Here is an 18,073-nt window from a genome sequence, read left to right as displayed (position 1 = left end):
CTGGGAGCTGCCCCATAGTTGGGGCTGGGATTTTGCGGGGGTGACAGCGTGGGCCGAAGCCAGCTCAGACCTGCAGTCTGCTGCCTGCATGCCCCTGCCCAGGGCATGCAGTCACCGGATCACAGCTGTGCCCCACACTGTCACTGACACAAAATCCTGGCCCTGGAGAAGCTCCCCACCCACCCACGTGCCTTGCCAGTGCTGCTTGGGTCAATCTCTGTGGAAATCCTGGCTCCACGCTGTCATGGCCTCACCGCTCTTGGGGTCTCCATAGAAACTGGCTGCAGCAATGAGGGCAGGGGCTGCTAGGAAATGCAGCCCACTGAGGGCCAGATCTGGCCCATGGACTGGACTTTACCCACCCCTGCTCTAGAGTGACTATGCCAGCTTTGTGTCACTGCACAAGGTCTCTGTAATGTATATGGATGGGACTGAGAGCTGTGCTAGGTAAGGGCCAGAGGGATGTCCCAGTAGGAAAGTAACATCAGGAGAGCTTTGACAGCACACTGTTAGCTGAAGCCTTAGATAAAGGAGTGGTGTTCTCTCGCTGTACTCCCCAGGCTGAGGGAAGGGACCCCTGTGGGAGCCCAAGGCCTGTCTGTCCAGGTCTCTGACCATAATGATTCCCTTTCCTGGATCATTTTCTTCCAACTGCTTTCTGTTAGCATTGCCCCAGTTATAAACATGATACTATGTTGGCAACGCCCTTGTGCTGGGTCCCACAGGGCCTGCTGTGTTCAAGGTACATGCCCACACACCCCACTGCCATGTACTCATGTCTCTGAAGCACATTCTAGACGGTCACACACAGGCTGAGTCCAGATGTTGTCTTGCAGCTTTAGTTTCCACCACCCACCCTCCTCCTGCCTAATGTCAGCAATTGTCACTGCCTGTCTTTCAGTTTCTAGTGCTTATTCAGGGAGTGCAAAGCATCAGCAGAAGTTTGTTCTTCTTGCATAAAGGTCAACAAGACTTCTGCCCCCAACTTCCCTATATTCGAAGGAGTTGGCTGACAGAGAAAAGGAAGAGGCAGTACCCAGTGAACAGAGAGAAAAAAGGCAGTTTAGAACCCAGTACAGTGAGCAGCCAGCCCCTTTCATAGTTGCTTTTGTCTTGCTATCACAACATTCTCTGCAGCCTGTGGATATCAGAGCATGGGCTCTGTTCTCAGTGATGCCCATGTAAATCCAGAGACAAGGATTTAGTGCAGAGTGGGAGAGGGGGACCTGCCCCTCAGAATATACAGGCTTTACAGAAATAAAGCAAGGGGGTGAGCCACCTTTCTTCCTCAGTGTAAATCCAAATTAGGATCAGTGGATTTACATCCATGTTGTACTAACATGCGTGGAAGGAGAACCAACCGCTAGGGTTTTGGGCAATCTTCCAGATCAAGAAAAGGGCAGTGCTGCTGCACAAGTTATGTAATTTTGGTTTCCTCTTCACCCTTTTCAGGGCAAGAAACACTAGTAAAATGGGAGCTGTTTTTCAAAATCCCCTTCCTCTTCCCAAGTCCCCCACAGATGGGGAACAAGCTTGTGCATGGGGTTTGGAGTTGCTGGAGCATTCCTTTGGACTCTTTGCCTTATTTGATTATAGTCTAAAACCATGGAAGTCCCTTGTGGCTCCTGGCTTGTTCCTTCCAGCCTGTTAAAGTGCCTTAGAGAAAATGCAACGCCGTGCCTTAAAGCTGGAGTGTTCATTGGTGGGAGGACACAGCATATTCCCCAGCCAGGAAGATCTCTAAGTGGGAGGGGTCAACCAAAGAATTAATTCTGTGTGGTTAGGGATGACTAAACTACAGCTGGAGGTTTTCATTTAGCTTCTCTGAAACCACCCTGTCTTCCCTGAATGCACCTCTTGTATTCTATTCATCTTGTGTCCCCCCCTAACTGTCTGAAAGGCTTCCTGCATCTGATGTAACTAACAACAAATTATCAGCATTTTTGTCTTGAGTAAGAGGAGCATTTTGTCTCCTCAAATTTGTTTGCCCTTCTTTATGGTTACACTTAACTTGCCAGAGGCTGTCTACCTTTCTGTGTTCCTCATTTAGGCATGGGTTCCATTCTTTGAATGATGTTTTATTGGGTCTAGTGGCCATCCATTGTGAAACACACTTGTTCCTGGAACTTGCTAAGCAAACACAGTCCTCTACAAGCAGGTGGTTTTGGAGACAGAATAAATGAGGTACAAGCTGTTCCTGAGTGACCCAGCTAACTCCCACACTTCCCCTGTGTGCCAGGGGGAGGTGCGGGCTTGGAGTCCCTCATTAAAAAATGCGACTAAGCGAAATGATGTTAAGTGAATCCAATTACGTCACAGTAGTTACCTAGCAGGCAGCAGCCAAACAACATTATAACAGAACATTGCATGACTTTAAATGAGTATGTCCTCTAATAGATCAGCAACATAATAATGAACCAATGTTAACCGGGACAGTGTTAACTGAGGAGTACCTGTATAGTATTTATAGTATAGTATGGCCACTATTCCCTTGAACTAGCTTCATTTTGAACACTGATGCAGACAAAGCTGAGAGCTACTACATATATTTGAGTATGTCACAGTCACACCTGAAATGAAAGCTCATGAGCTATAAGTTAAGTTGTACTATGCACATGGTACATGTGCCAGGCAAGGAGCTGAGATCTAACAGCCCGCATAGGACTCTGATATGAGGGGCTTTCTGGATTTGCATACATTACTTGGGATGGGGTTTGAGTTAACCTCGCCAGGACTCTCCAGTCCTGGGATTGGATTATCTCCAAGGGAGGCTATGTTGAGATAGTATGCTAAAGTAACTGCTGGCCTCATCCTGCTGCTGCTGGAATGAAGGTGTCCATGTGGCCCTGGCACTGCTGTATTTGCATGGGTTTGAACTCATACCTTCATATAAGGCTCATCACCTTTTCCTATTGTTCCAGACCCTCCAAGGCCCTGTCCTGCTAACTGTCCCAGAATAGGCTCTGGGCTCACTCAGGAACAGCCCCCACTAGGAGCTTCAGAACTAGCTGTTCCTAGAGGGTTGTGTTTGCACAGTGAGTTCCAGAAATAGCCCTGTCTTTCACAATGTAATACATGAAATGCCACAGAACAAGGTGCAAGGGTCACTTCTTTGGGGTACAGTTTCATGTACTCAGTGATTCACTTCAGTAGGAGAGTGTGAAGAGAATGTCTGGTACAGGGGCAGGGACCATTGAAGGAGAAAGGCCAATGCAGGATGGTGCTAGGAAGGAAGCCATTGCAAGGGGGAAGGTCAGTAAAGGAAAAGTAAGAGGAAGGGGTCAATATGAGAGATTGAGGGGGTGGGCAGTATAGGGGGTGGGGTCAATGAAAGAAGATTTCTGTCATATACTTTGCTTCCTAGAACCATGTCCTATCTTCTCTTCAGCCCTCACAGCCAGCGAGGATACTAAGTTCAGCATCTTTCTACCACTCTAACAAAGGCATCCTCCTGCTCCAGGTTGAAACTGAAACCACGTGGGCCTGCATCATCCTGGCATCTCTCTGGAGTGAGTGGCCTTTTCCCTTTACTGCTTATTTTAGTGTCCTGCATGCCCCTGTGCCATTCAGTATCCCAAAGCCCATCATCCTGAGGATACTTATGTCCTGGGATCCTGGGTTCTTCCCCCAGCTCCGGGAGAGGATTGGGTTCAAGTAATTTGGAGTGGAGAGAATGGGGAGTGGGCAGTGACCCAAGCTAATTGATCGTAATCCCTTGTTCAGGAACAAGAGTTAGGTGTAGAGTAGAGCAAAAGGCTGGGATACTGATTTTTTCAGCCCAGATCTGGAAAGGGAGTGCAGACTAATGATGAGGGCTGTAGCGGGGGGATTGGGGTGTTCTTTCTCTATCCATATACCTACTGTACCTGTAAGATTTTACAGTACAATTGCTTTAATTTTTAGTTTGTCAAAACTTAGAAAAAGAAAAAGAAACTAGCAGGTTTCTGACCCCGGATATGTTCCCCACTTGCCTTCGATCCATCTTAACGCATCTGTCTATTCTTTCCAAATAGGACCTCAGTTGTCAGGTCATCCATTTATGAAGTATTATTGTGCCCCCAGAACAATTCATACTGGAGTAGCACCCCATGGCTGAGTCCAAGTTCATAGCCCTATTGTGCCATGTGTTGCAGACCCAGTTCATCACAATTCAAATAGACAGAAAGGGGGGACAGGGGAGGGGGTGAATAGGGGCACAAGAAGGGAGGTGAAAGTTTAGTATTTTGTGCTTTAGTACAAGAATGCCTGACGCTTGCCAAAAAAAATCTTCTATGGCAAGCTGTCAAATGGAGTATGCTTTCACGGTGCACCAAAGAAATGGTACAAGGACACCCTAAAGGTGTCCCTAAGGAATTTTGGCATCAACCCGGAGTCGTGGGAGCAAACCACTCGTGACATCCATCCTGGAGACCATCCTGGAGCACAGCCAGGGACCCAGTCTTGGAGTTGCCTCCAGCTGAGAGTTCCTGTGGTGCTAGTACCCAGATGGGGCCTTTGGAGGGGTTGGAAACACCCTGGCCCCCTGTCTGTGGCAGCTGCCTGGCAGGGGCTCTGGGGTTTGGGAGAACCAGGAGTCCCCTCACCTGTCCCATGTGTGCCCAACTTGAGGCCCTGGAGGGGCAGGTGAGGGAACTCCAGGCAGAGGTCAGCAGGCTGCAGGGGATCAGGGGGGTTGAGGAAGAGATTGACGGGTACTTCCATTTTCTGCAGGACCACACAGCTGGAGGGAAGGCGTCGCAGGAGGCGGTCAATGCAGAAGGATGGAAGACAGTCACCTCCAGATCTAGACGTCGCAGAACTAGATGTTGCACTACTAGAACAACTCCCCTAGTGCAGCTGGGAAACTGGTATGATGCCTTAGCACCACTGGGAGACAGTAAAGCAATGGAGGCCATGTCCACAGCTACCACCAGACAGGCTGAGAGTCAACCGGGCAGCCAGAGGAGAAGACGTCTAGTCATCATGGTGGGTGACTCCCTCCTAAGAGGAATGGAGGGAGCAATCTGCTGCCTGGATCCTGCAGTACAGGACATGTGCTGCCTGCCCAAAGCTAGGATTCAGGACATCACAGCAAGGCTTCCAGACCTAATCAGGCCCACTGACTACTACCCCATGGTCCTCATCCATATTGAAATGAATGATGCGGCCCGGAGTAGTCTGGGACAGGTCATGATTGACTGCATGACTCTGGGAGACAGGCTTAGAGGCTCAGGGACACAAGTAGTCTTCTCATCGGTCCTTCTGGTCAGCTGCCACAGCCAGCACCACGGCAACGGCACTGAGGAGGTAAACTCACGGCTTCAGAGCTGGTGCCGCCACGCGGGGTTTGGCTTTCTAGACGATGATCCGTACTTCTAGGATAAGACCTTGCTGGGACAGGATGGCCTACATCTCTCTCCAAAAGGTAAGAGTCTGGTCTCTTACAGGTTGGCAGGCCTCCTACATAGAGCTTTAAACTAGCTTCATCGTGGGACAGGGGTGCTGAATTCAGGACGAGATTGGGTGGGACAAGCCACAAACCACACGCTAGAAATGATCAGGTAAGTACTAAAGGGCCCACCAAGAATCAGGATAGGGGAATACTAAGGGCATCTATCAGGGCACTTAGGTGTCTGTATACTAATGCTAGAAGTATGGGAAACAAGCAGGAGGAACTTGCACTCCTGCTTGCAAACAAGTATCTCTACCTGGTTCATCTAACAGAAACCTGGTAGGACCCTACCAATGACTGGGCAGTGGGCATTGAGGGCTACAGGCTATACAGGCAGGATAGATTGGGGAAAAAAAGGGGCAGGGGCATTACTCTATACGTTAGGGAACATTATAAATCTTGTGTAATAAAGATGGGGACAGAAGAAGAGCAGATCAAAGTCCTATGGATCAAATTACAAGGGGGTAGGGGTGAAAGGGACTTGGTAGTGAGGGTCTACTACAGACCCCCACACCAGGAGGAAAAGTTAGACCTAGAGTTCTCGAAACAGCTCTCAAAGGCAGTATGCTCAAAAGACCTAGTTGTCATGGGTGACCTAAATTACCCAGACATCTGCTGGGTGGAGCAGTCAGCCAGGTCTGCCCATTCACATAGGTTCTTAACAGAGCTCTTTAATAATACAGGACCTGCATCTAACATAGGAGGTATGAAGTCCTACTAGGGGAGATGCCTTACTTGACTGGATGCTGGCCTCAGGGGAGGTCTTGGTGGGGGATCTACAGATACAAGGTAACCTAGGGGATAGTGACCACCAGTTGATAGGATTCACTATCCGGCGTAAGGTGGGAAAGACAACTAGTAGGGGAGCAGTGCTAGACTTCCAGAGGGCCAACTTCAGCAAGATCAGGATACTGGTTAGGGTGGGACTGAGGGGTAATCACATCTGTGAGATGGGAGTTCAAGAAGGGTGGGAGTTCCTCAAGGGACTGATCCTACAGGCTCAGAGGGACACCATCCCAGTACACATAAAGGCAGGTGAAAGAGCCAAAATACCTCCTTGACTGAGCAGGGAAAGCCAGGAGAGCCTTCAGGGAAAAAAGCAGCCTACAGGCTTTGGAAGCAGGGGACAGCCGCCAAGGAGAAGTATACCTGCTTGGCTCATGTTTGCAAGAAAGCAGTGAGAAAGACTAAAGCAGATACAGAACTCAAGTTGGCAACAAAGCTTAAGGACAACAAGTCCATCTTTAAGTACACAGGGGGCAGGAAGAAGGCAGAGGGTAACATAGGGCCACTACAGAATGGACAAGGGCAACTCATAACTGATAGGATGAAAAAAGCAGAGCTCTTTAATAATTTCTTTGCTTCTGTTTTCCTGGACATGGATACAAATACACCTCCCAGTGAGTCTTTACTCTCTGGAGTGAGAGTAATACCAATCCACCAACGGTTAGCACTCATCTAGTGAAGGGACACTTGGAAGGGCTGGATGTATTCAAGTCGGCGGGCCCCGATGATCTTCACCCAAGGATACTAAAGGAATTGGCCAATGACATAGCAGAGCCACTGGCGCAACTGTTTGAGCACTCATGGCACTTGGGACAGGTCCCAGAGAACTGGAAAAGGGGCAATGTGGTCCCTATCTTTAAGAAGGGGAGGAAGAAGGACCCTGGTAATTATAGGCCAGTTAGCCTCACCTCTATTCTTGGCAAAACCATAGAAAAAATCATAAAGGATCACATTTGCAGGGGGCCAGGGGGTAGCACAATGTTAAGGGTCAACCAGCATGGGTTTATGTGGTGGCCAGAACCAGAGGGGTTACTATAATGAGCAATAAATATATGCTCATGGAGACATCCAGGCAATTGTTTAGCAGTTAAGATTAGCTAATGCAAAGCTTGCAAGTTTGCAACCTGCAAGTGGAATTTGTCTGTCACAATTTAACCAAAGTGTTGAATCTAACACTGATCATGGGCCCCAAAAATAAGCAAACTACAAGATTAGCTGATCTAACAGGTTTTTTAAAGGTCAGCCGTAACAAGATCTGACCACCTAATATAATTAGCACATTCCAAGGAATCCAGGAATAAAAAACTAAGGGGTTCAGCTTGGGCAGGTGATGCTAATTTCAAACCTCAAAGTAATGTGGTGTAATTTGTTTATTGAGTAAACCCGAGTTCGGGCGGTAACCTTTCATGATAATTTCTAACACCTTTTGATCCCATAGGGTAACAGCAATGGGGCAAGATTGTAAGTGGCTCTAAAGCAAACAGATTAGCATAAGATAAGGCATAAAGGAAGGTGCATGTCAAGTGACCAGTTAGAAGGATGGGACAGAAGGCCCATCACTGTACCAAGTCTGGACCCTGGACTCCCAGTGTGAGTGAGAACCAGATTCTGACCAAGAAATCTTCCCAATGACCCCTTGGACAGCATTGATTGGGGACGCCTGACTTCGCTGGAACAACTTGGCGCGCACCTGGCATAGAAGGACTGACGATAAGTGGCCAACCCCATGTGGGAACTCTTTGTCATTCAGTCTATCTGTTGTTATCATTCACTATTAGCTCTTTATTACTGTACTATCTGTTTGTCACATTAACCTTTCTGTTAACTGTATGCTAAGCTATAAGTAAATTTGCCTTTACTTCACTCCCAACTCACCTCCTTGATCCTGAACCCAGCAGCCTAACAGCTGATACACTCACAGCACCTAGCCGGCCTGTGACAGGTTTACAGCAGGCAGATCCTGCCTGACTAACCTGGTCTCTTTTTATGACCAGGTCACAAAGTGCTTAGATGCAGGAGTGGAAGTAGATATTATTTACCTGGTTTTTAAAAAGGCTTTTGACACTGTCGCACCCAATTCTTATGAGCAAACTAAGTAGCTGTGATGTGGATTTTTCCACAGTAAGGTGGGTGAAAAACTGGCTTATGGGATACACCCAGAGAGTGGTGGTGGATGGGTCAGTTTCTCCCTGGAGGGATGTGGGCAGTAGTGTCCCCCAAGGCTTTGTCCTTGGACCAGTACTGTTTAATATCTTCATCAGTGACCTGGTTGAAGGGGTTGAAAGTACCTTATCCAAATTCATAAATGACGCTAAACTATGGGGTATAGTAAACATACTGGAGGGCGGGGAGCGAATCCAGGCAGATCTGGACAGACCAGGGAAGTGGGCGGATCAGAATAGAATGCAATTTAACAAGGACAAATGCAAGGTGCTGCACCTGGGCAGAAAGAATCTCCAACATACCTATAAACTGGGGGGTACAATTCTGAGCACCACAACAGTGGAAGGAGATCTCGGAGTCCTGGTTGATGCAAAAATGAACATGAGTCACCAGTGTGACGAGGTAATAAGCAAGGCTAGCCACACGCTTTCTCGCATCAGCAGGTGCATCACGAGCAGGTCTAGGGAAGTGATAATTCCCCTCTATGTGGCACTGCTGAGCCTGCAGATGGAGTACTACATCCAGTTTTGGACACCGCACTTCAAAAAGGATGTGGACAACCTTGAGAGGGTTCAGAGGAGGGCTACTCATATGGTTGAGAGCCTGCAGGTAAGACCCTATGAAGACAGACTGAGGGACCTGAATCTCTTTAGCCTCCACAAGAGAAGGCTGGGAGGCAATCTTGTGGCTGCCTACAAATTCATCAGGGGGGTCAGCAGGGAATAGGGGACACTCTGTTTACCAGGGCACCCCTTGGGGTTACCAGAAATAATGGCCACAAACTGAAGGAGAATAGATTTAGATTGGACATAAGGAAGAAATTCTTTATGGTAAGGGTTGCCAAAATATGGAATGGGCTTCCAAGGGAGGTGGTGCTTTCCCCCAACCTTGGAGGTGTTCAAGAGGAGATTAAACAGGCATCTGGCTGGGGTTACTTAACCCCAGCGCTCTTTCCTGCCTGGAGCAGGGGGTTGGACCCAATGATCTACCAGGTCCCTTCCGACTCTAGAAATCTATGAATCTGTGAAGCTATGAATCCAGAATGGAGCACTGGCCTTCGAACAGCAATACATAGCATAAGCAATGAAAAAATGTGCGGCCAAGAAAACGAAAACCTCTTGTGTCCAGTACTCATCACTTTCCTGCCCCTGCTGCAGCAGAGTGTTCAAGGCAAAGATAAGGCTTATAAGTCACCTATGTACCCACACAACCTAGCCTCCACCCTCCTCTTTTCTCTTTCCTCTCTCTTTTTTCTCCTTTTTCCTTTTTTCTCCTTTTCTCTTTTCTCTCTCCCTGTTTCTTTCCCACTTCTTTTCTCTTTTCTTCCTCCACCCCCCTCCTCCTGCTGGATACAGTCATCTTCACCCATGAAGGACAAACAAGAATTTAGTACTTGTATCAAGTACTAAATAAATGCATAGTAATCGGAGTTACTGTCCAGTTGTGCTGGCGGATGCCTTTTAAATGATGCTACTGCTCAGTAGCCTAATAATACTGCACAGTAGCATATTAGCACTGTTGGTGCTGTGACATGATACTGCTCAGTATTATTTGGCTACTGCACAGTTAACAACTTGTGTAGACACACCCACTATGAGTCTGAAGTGATCCCAGGGCCTATTGCAGTGTTTGTGCTGGAAAGAGCAGGGTGGCTTTCCACACACTTGGTGCTGACCCCCTAGTTGCAGTGTGGTGTAGGGAAGGGGGCTTGCTTTGATGGAAGAGGTGGGTGTAGCACAACATGAGACTCTCTGTTATCTTAGATCCCTCTAACTTCCCCTGTCCCACTGTATTACAGTGAGGTAGTGTGTGGAATCTAAATTCCACTGGCTAGATTGGGTGTCAGATGGAGCCTGACACCCAATTGATAGAAAATAGAAACCTGGAGTGATGTTGCCAAGAGTCTGGCTATTAATCCCATTGTTCTGAATGGTTTTACCTCAGATGGTTCTCCCTGAAGCTGTAACACCTGTCAGAGATGTGATCAGACATAGAATAGTTCCTTGCTTCCTGTCCTACACAGACTACATTCTTTTGCTTTCTGTGTCTCAGTATATTGTTCCATCCTCAAAGTGGCTGCAAATCAGGGGTGGGGAGTGAGCTCAAGACATGCAGTCACTGTACACTGAAGCTAGTCTGGCTTGCCAGTGGAAGGTGTTGCCTTCCCAGCATGACATAATTTCTTTCCTTGGACTGGTTGCAGACACAGAGATTCCAGATCCAGGTCCACTCTGACTGGTGGATGGCCTGAATCTCTGTGCAGGGAGAGTTGAGGTGCTTCATAAAGATTAGAAGGGAACTGTGTGCAGTGACCACTGGGACTTACATGATGCTGAAGTGGTATGCAGACAGCTGGACTGTTGGGCAGCAATAACAGCACTAGGTAGAGCTACATTTGGGTAAGGATCTGACCATAACTGGCTAGATGATGTTAATTGTACCAGAAAGGAAGGTGACCTCACTGACCATGAGGCCAAGCCTTGGAAAGTTCATAACTTCCATGGAGAAGATGCCAGTGTTGTGTGTTCAGGTAATCCTCTTCCATCATGTCACTGTGGCAGCTATGGTGTTGCTTACTGTACTCTTCTTCCCTTGAAGATAGGATTTATAAACTTCAGTGCAATCCTAAATGATGGTGCTACAGGGAGTGGGACTGAGGTAGAGTAATGGGTGTTGTACAGTCAGAGCCATTGCTGTCTGCCTTGCCATACAGTGTGATCCAATGTCTGCAATTCAAGGAGTGGAGTGCAGAATCAGTAATTGGTGCTGTCCTGTCAGAGCCCCAAGGTGATGCTTGGGGGAGCTGTGCTACAGCGGTCACTGTGAGAAAAAGAGGCTTTCTCATCGTTTCATAGTTTGTAGGGTCAGAAGGGACCTGAGCAGATCATCAAGCCCGATCCCCTGCCATGGCATGAAAGAGTACTGGGTTCAAACAACCCTGGCAAGGTGTTCACCTAGCCTCCTCTTAAAGACCCCCAGGGTAGGAGCCAGCACCACTTCGCTTGCAAGTTTGTTCCAGATCCTAGCCACCCTGACAGTGAAGTAGTGCCTCCTGATATCTAGCCTAAATCTACCCTCTGCCAGCTTGTGACCATTATTTCTTGTCACTCCTGGGAGTGCTTGGGGGAACAGGGACTCTCCCAGTGCCTGCTGGTCCCCCCTGACTAGTTTATAAACGCCCACTAGATCTCCCCTCAGCCTTCTCTTGTGGAGGCTGAACAGGTTCAGGTCCCTTAACCTCTCCTCATAGGGCCTGCCCTGCTGACTCCTGATCATGCGTGTAACCCTCCTCTGGATCCTCTCCATGTTGTCCACAATCCTCCTGAAGAGCAGCGCCTAGAACTGGACGCAGTATTCCAGCTGCGGCCTGACCAGTGTCGCATAGAGGGAGAGGATCACCCCCTTGAACTTGCTTGAGATGCATCTGTGGATGCATGACAAGGTACAGTTGGCCTTCCTGACTGCTTCCTCACACTGTCGGCCCATGTTCATTTTGGCATCAATAATAACTCCAAGATCCTTTTCTGCCTCTGCACTGACAAGAAGGGAGTTCCCCAGCATGTAGTTCTGCTGCTGGTTCTTCCTCCCCAGGTGCAGCACCTTGCACTTGTCAGTGTTGAAACCCATCCTGTTCTCATCTGCCCACCCCTGTAACCTATCTAGGTCCAATTGCAGCGTATTCCTCCCTTCTAGTGTACCCACTTCTCCCCACATCTTAGTGTCATCTGCAAATTTGAACAGGGTGCTTTTTACACCCTCGTCCAAGTCACTGATGAAGATGTTGAACAGTGCAGGCCCAAGGACTGAGCCCTGCGAAACCCCACCGCCCACATCCCTCCAGGTGGAATAAGACGCATCCACCACCGCTCTCTGGGTGCGGCCCTCCAGCCAACTAGTGACCCATTTGACTGTGTAGGTGTCGACACCACAGTCCCCTAGTTTTTTAATGAGAATGGGGTGAGAGACAGTGTCGAAGGCCTTCCTAAAGTCCAGAAAGACTACATCCACTGCTACACCTGCGTCTAAGGATTTTGTGACCTGGTCATAGAAGGCCACCAGGTTGGTCTGACAGGACCTGCCTCTAATGAACCCGTGTTGGTTACCCCTAAGCATAATCTCCCCTGCTGGCCCCTCACAGACATGCGCCAGGATAACACTCTCAAAAAGCTTACCTAGGACCGAGGTAAGCTACCTACCTACCTCCCATCTCTGCTTCCTCTAAACTGTGCGCCAAACAACAATATAGTGCAGTTCTCAGGCCATTGATCCCATTGGACAAATACAATGTCAGATGGAGCCTGCAGTCTCCCACAGGAACTAGCTCTTTTGGGGCTCCCTATCAAGCCCTTGGCTCCCAGTTCCATTGTTCTGACCACTATGACTTTTAGGTATTAGTCCAGAATGTTCACATCCTCTGTGGCTGTGATTGGATCCAGGACCCTCCCACACTTCCTGTGTAGGTTGCTGACCCAGATTTCCCTTGCCTGCCTCATCTGCCTGTTACTACCCCAGGGCTGGCTGCGTGAAGCAGTGGGGCGGGAGTTCTTGACCATGCAGTTGTTGTTACACATGTAATTCTTCAGCATCACTAATACAGATTTTTCCCTGGTGTTTTCCTTCTGTGTGTTTGCAGGTGTAGCTGTTTTTGTACGAGATAAAGTCTGTGTAATGGTTGGCCCAAATCATTGTTCTGGGCTAGTCAAAGTGTTTTATAATGACACCAGGGGCATTGTTTTTACTGATGGCTGGGACTTAAAAGAGGCCCAGGTGGTGTACAGGCAGCTGGGGTGTTGGAAAGCCATATCAGCACTTCATAAGACTCACTTTGGACAAGGATCTGACCCTATCTGGCTGAATGATGTTGACTGTGAAGGGTCAGAAGCTTCCCTCTTTGAATGCAAAGTGAAGTCTTGTCAAAAAAATACCTGTAACCATGGAGAAGATACTAGTGTTGTGGGCTCAGGTAATCCCCATTCATCCCCATGCTCAGGTATATGCAAGGAACTGGGTTGGGGTTCTTGAACAACAGACCAATTTTTCCCCTATGAGTCTGAAATAACCACAGGGACCCAGGTCAGTACAAGGGTCTATGCTGCAGGCATAAGAGTGGCAGCCACATCAGGGTGCCATTCCATACACTTGGTGCTGACCCACTTGTTGTAGTGCCATGCAGGCAAGTGGGCTTGCACTGATGGGAGGTATGTGTAGCACAGCATGCAACCCTCTGCCACCTCTGGAACACCTGCCAGATTTATGATTGGACATACCTCATCTTCTGCCTTATACAGCCTACCCTCTTTTGTTTTTTGTGGGCATGTCTACACATGCCATTAGGAAGCAGCAATAAACTGCAGTTTATTGCCAGTTTTTTGCTCCCAGGAAGCTCCTGGGCATGAGCTTTACACATGTGCCCAAACCGCAGCACATTGAGCTGGGTCGCAGCATCCCTAGCTGGTAGGGGCCCTGGGTATCAACCTGCCAGCCTGGGGCTGCTCCAACTGGGCTAAATTTGCTTCGGGGGGTGGGGAGGGGCTGACTGGGGCATGAGGGTGCTTCAGTGAGGGGCTACCTGGCAGGCAGCCCCACCACTGAAGTACCCTCATGCCCCAGGCAGCTGGCTCAGCATCTACACGTGTGCTGCTGCACACAAAAAATACAAGTACTACCCTACTGTGGAGTATATTAGTTTCATACAACTTAATAGGAGCTCAGGTGTAGACACAGAGATGTGTATGGTGCAGTTAATTAGTCAACCGTGCAGTAAACGTCTTGTGTAGATGAGCCCAATGTGTCAGTATCCTGTTCCATGTCTGAGGTGGTTGCATGTCAGGGTGGGGAGTGAACCCAAGACATACAATTACTGTGCACAGAGGGTGTTCCTGTGAGGTTCCATGATCCCCAGCATTGCATGTGATCAGATTCATAAGTATTACTATTCCCCATAGTGTTTCTTCTCTGGTATGCCTGCAGGGACATCGTGACAGAGACTGGCACACTCTGATTGGCAAATGGCCCAACTCGCTTCATTGGGAGAGTTGAGGTGGTTTATAATGATTGGTAGGGAAGTGTGTGCAATGATAGCTGGTATATAAAAGATGCTGAGGTTGTTTGCAAACAGCTGAGCTGTGGGATAGCCATAGCAACACCAGGAGATGCTTACTTTGGATAAGGGCCTGACCTCATCTGGCTGGATGAAGTCAACTGCCCTGGGACAGAAGCTACCCTCTCTGAATGCACAGTTACAGCAGAACATAACTGCTTCCATGGAGAAGATGCTGGCGTGGTATGCACAGGTAACCCTCCCTCGTTGTGTCACTTTGGCAGCGGAACAAAGTGTGGTTTGACTCATTCAGCTCTTCTTTCTTTGCAGTTAGTGCTTATCCCAAAGGTGGTCCTTTCTCAGCATCAGTGCTTCCCTCTCTGTTACAACAAACTGCTTGAAAGCACTGCGCTGCAGAGAGAGATTTAGTAACTGCTATCAAATAACTTTTCCATCCCTGCTGTCTTTGAACCATATGCTTGATGACAATACAATGAGGCATTAATTAGCTATTAAGCCCACTGATTAGAATAATGTCAGACAGAGCCTAGAGTTTTTCTTAGGGAATAAACCTGGGACACTTCAGCTGTCCATCCCAATGTGCTGGTCCATGTAAAACTAATTAGTCCTGAAAGTGTGTCATTCTTTTGTAGATCCAAAAATGTTCCTCAGAATTCTGGTCACATACACAGGCAGGATTTCTCTTGTGTGTCTCCTCTTCCCTTCCCTCCAGGGCTTTGCAGCCTATCAGTGGGTGCGTCTACATGTTTCTTAATGCACTTTAGGTAATGAGTATTAAATCTAGTACCTCCATTGTGAAGTACTAGAAAAATATGCATTAGCCTATTTTAATGAGCATTAGCAAAAGTACATATTAATGCGATGCTTTAATGCATATTAAAATAAGCTAATGAGCATTAAAGCTCATTCACAGACATGTCCAGTGGGGATGAGGATGTTCCTGACAAGTTGTGGTGGTATGTGGTATCACTAGGGGTACCACATGCCCCAGCAGTACTACCCACCTGATACTCAAGAATCTCTCTAAAGGGCCTATTTCTTTGGGGTATTTGCAGACCCATCTGGTCCAGAAAAGATACAAGTTTGGCTGGTGAATGGCTGAAGTCACTGTCCAGGGAGAGCTGAGTTGGTTCATAACAATTGGTAGAGAACCATGTGTGATAAAGGCTGAGGATTAGAAGATGCTGTAGCTAGGCTGTGCAGCAGCATTATAAGCTCCATGTGGGGCTAAGTATGGAGAAGGATTTGACCCAGTCTGACTGGATGAAGTGAACTGCTCAGGGAAAGAAAAAGCCCTTTATCAGTACAGTACCAAGTCTTGGGGCTCAATGACTGTGACGATGGAATGGATGCCAATGTTGAATGCACAAGTATGCATCATGCTTCAGGGGACTGTGAATGCTGCAAATAGCAGGTTGGGAAGCTCCCAGCATACATCCTGCTTTCCCAGCAGATGCCACCTCCTAGTTACAGCACTAGGGACCTTTACTGCAGGGGCAGAGGCTGGTTACAGTAGGAGAGCACTAGAGCTGTGCGAAACAGCATTGTTTTAATGGTACAATGTTTCATTTCAAGTTTCATTTCATTTTGAAACCACTGTTCCGTTTCGTTTCGTCAAAACTGATTTGCTGTGTTGACACTGTTTTGATGTTTCACCCATAGGCTATAATGGGGAACCACGAATTTCCTATAACTTTGTTAGTCTTGCCTGATTCAGATGGAACTTACAGGGATGGTAGTTCCTTCTGAGGCCATGAAGCCTGCCAAGTTTCAAGGACGTAGACGCAGGAGTTTCTGGGAAACTGCACCTCAAATTCTTGAAAGCAAAACTTAGGTCATATGTGTGTTAAGGCACAGCAGGGTGAAAACTGCAGGGATGGTAGCCCCTACTGAGGCCACAAAGTCTGCCAAGTTTCAAGGAGACCGATCCAGGGGGTTATGGGAAACTGCACCTCAAGATGCTGACAAGCAAAACTCATGTCATGTGTGTGTGTGAAGGCACAGCAGGGTGAAAACTGCAGGGATGGTAGCCCCTGCTGAGGCCATGAAGCCTGCAAGCTTTCAAAGAGAGAGATGCAGGGGTTTCTGGGAAACTGCACCTCAGGCAGCTGACAAGCAAAACTTGCGTCATGTGTGACTGTGTGCGTGTTAAGGCACAGGGGGCTGAAAACTGCAGGCATGATAGCCCCTGCTGAGGCCATGAAACCTGCCAGGTTTCAAGGAGACAGGTGCCAGGGTTTCTGAGAAACTGCACCCCAGGCTGCAGACAAGCAAAACATGTGACATGGGTGATGGAAAGCAGGGCTGTTCAAACAATGTTGCCTTTTATGCTGTTTTTCCAGCCCTCCCCCAGAGCACTGGGATTGGAAGGAACCTCAGGTAAGGATCACAGTCACTGGCCAGCTACACAGTCATTATGACACCAGTCCTTCTCCCCTCTTCCCCCTCCCTCTCCTTATTTTCTGTTTCCCTGCAGGCAAGCCCTGCTTGAGTTTCAAAACTTGAAACATTTTAACTACCCTCCTTTCATTTTGAGGCTGTTTTGAAGCACTTCCTTTTGTTTCGATTTCGCTGTTTCGAGCTCGAAACAAGTTGAAACAGCATCGAAACAAAACAGCCAGTGAAATTTCGTACAGCCCTAGAGAGCACTCCCTTTTCACAGTATTGGCCCCACCCCCTTTAGCCAAGGCTATATTTCTGTGTTTCACATGAGAAAGTGTGGGGCTCAGGAGGCTGCATTCACAGTCATAAATATCCACAGTGTATTGAGTGCAGGTACAAGGATGGGTGCAGAGATGGGTTGCAGCTCTGAGAAGCCTTCTCTCGTGTCAGCTTACTCTGATCCCCCTCCCCCTCTACAATACAAGGAAATATTGTATAAAGGTGGACCCTGCTGCCTAGATATGGCATCAGAATCTGCAGCTGCCAACTGGGTCACATTGCTCAATAATTACTTTGGCTTTGTCTTTACAAAAAGGAGAAAAAAAATCCAAGGGGAAGTACTAAAGATCATGAATGGAAAGAACATGTCAGAGAACTTTAGACAATTTTAAGTCAACTGGGTCTCATGAAATTCACCTGAGGATGCCAAAGGAATTAGTTGAGGAAACCTCAGAGCCACTGACAATAATATTTGCAAAGCCATGCACAACAGAAGATCCCCTGGTTTACAGGGGGAGGGGGCTGAAGAAAGGAAAAAAAGAGAACTCAGGTTATTGCAGATGCTGGAAAGGGCATCTGTTTCCAGGCTGCTGTGGTTACCACCTCAAGATGAAACTGCCTCATGCACCTTGGTTTTCAGAAGGCCCATAAGATTCAAAACTGGAAGGGCTTCAACAGTAGCACTGTGCCTGTCTGCATAACGTAATGTAGACAGGCATGGCATTCTGCTGCAGCCTCTTCTTCGTTTGGCTTCAACTTGCCTCCTGAAACATTGAGACACGTGAGGCAATTTCACCCTCTGGCGGTGGCAGCAGCAGCAGCACCACTACCACCACCACACTGGCAGGTTCTTGAGGCACCCCTGGCAGGTTCTTGTGGCACTCTGGTTCAGAAACACTGGTCTAATTAAAAGATAGTAAGTCATGTAAATGTTGCTTCCTCAACCTGCCCTACTGTTGTCAGGAAATACA

The 18,073-nt window shown here is 48.0% G+C and overlaps 1 long non-coding RNA gene across 1 annotated transcript; it reads left to right on the top strand.

The window, feature by feature from the left end:
• Window positions 1-3,150: 3,150 nt before the first annotated feature.
• LOC106740488 (uncharacterized) lies at window positions 3,151-8,419 on the top strand. The gene is made up of 4 exons (XR_001374041.3): window positions 3,151-3,252; window positions 3,389-3,509; window positions 4,711-5,404; window positions 7,656-8,419. It is a non-coding gene; the product is annotated as an uncharacterized LOC106740488 (long non-coding RNA).
• Window positions 8,420-18,073: the final 9,654 nt, after the last annotated feature.

Source organism: Alligator mississippiensis, chromosome 5, assembly GCF_030867095.1.
Source record: "Alligator mississippiensis isolate rAllMis1 chromosome 5, rAllMis1, whole genome shotgun sequence".
NCBI classification, from domain to species: domain Eukaryota; kingdom Metazoa; phylum Chordata; order Crocodylia; family Alligatoridae; genus Alligator; species Alligator mississippiensis.
This window is presented reverse-complemented; position numbering and strand designations above follow the sequence as displayed.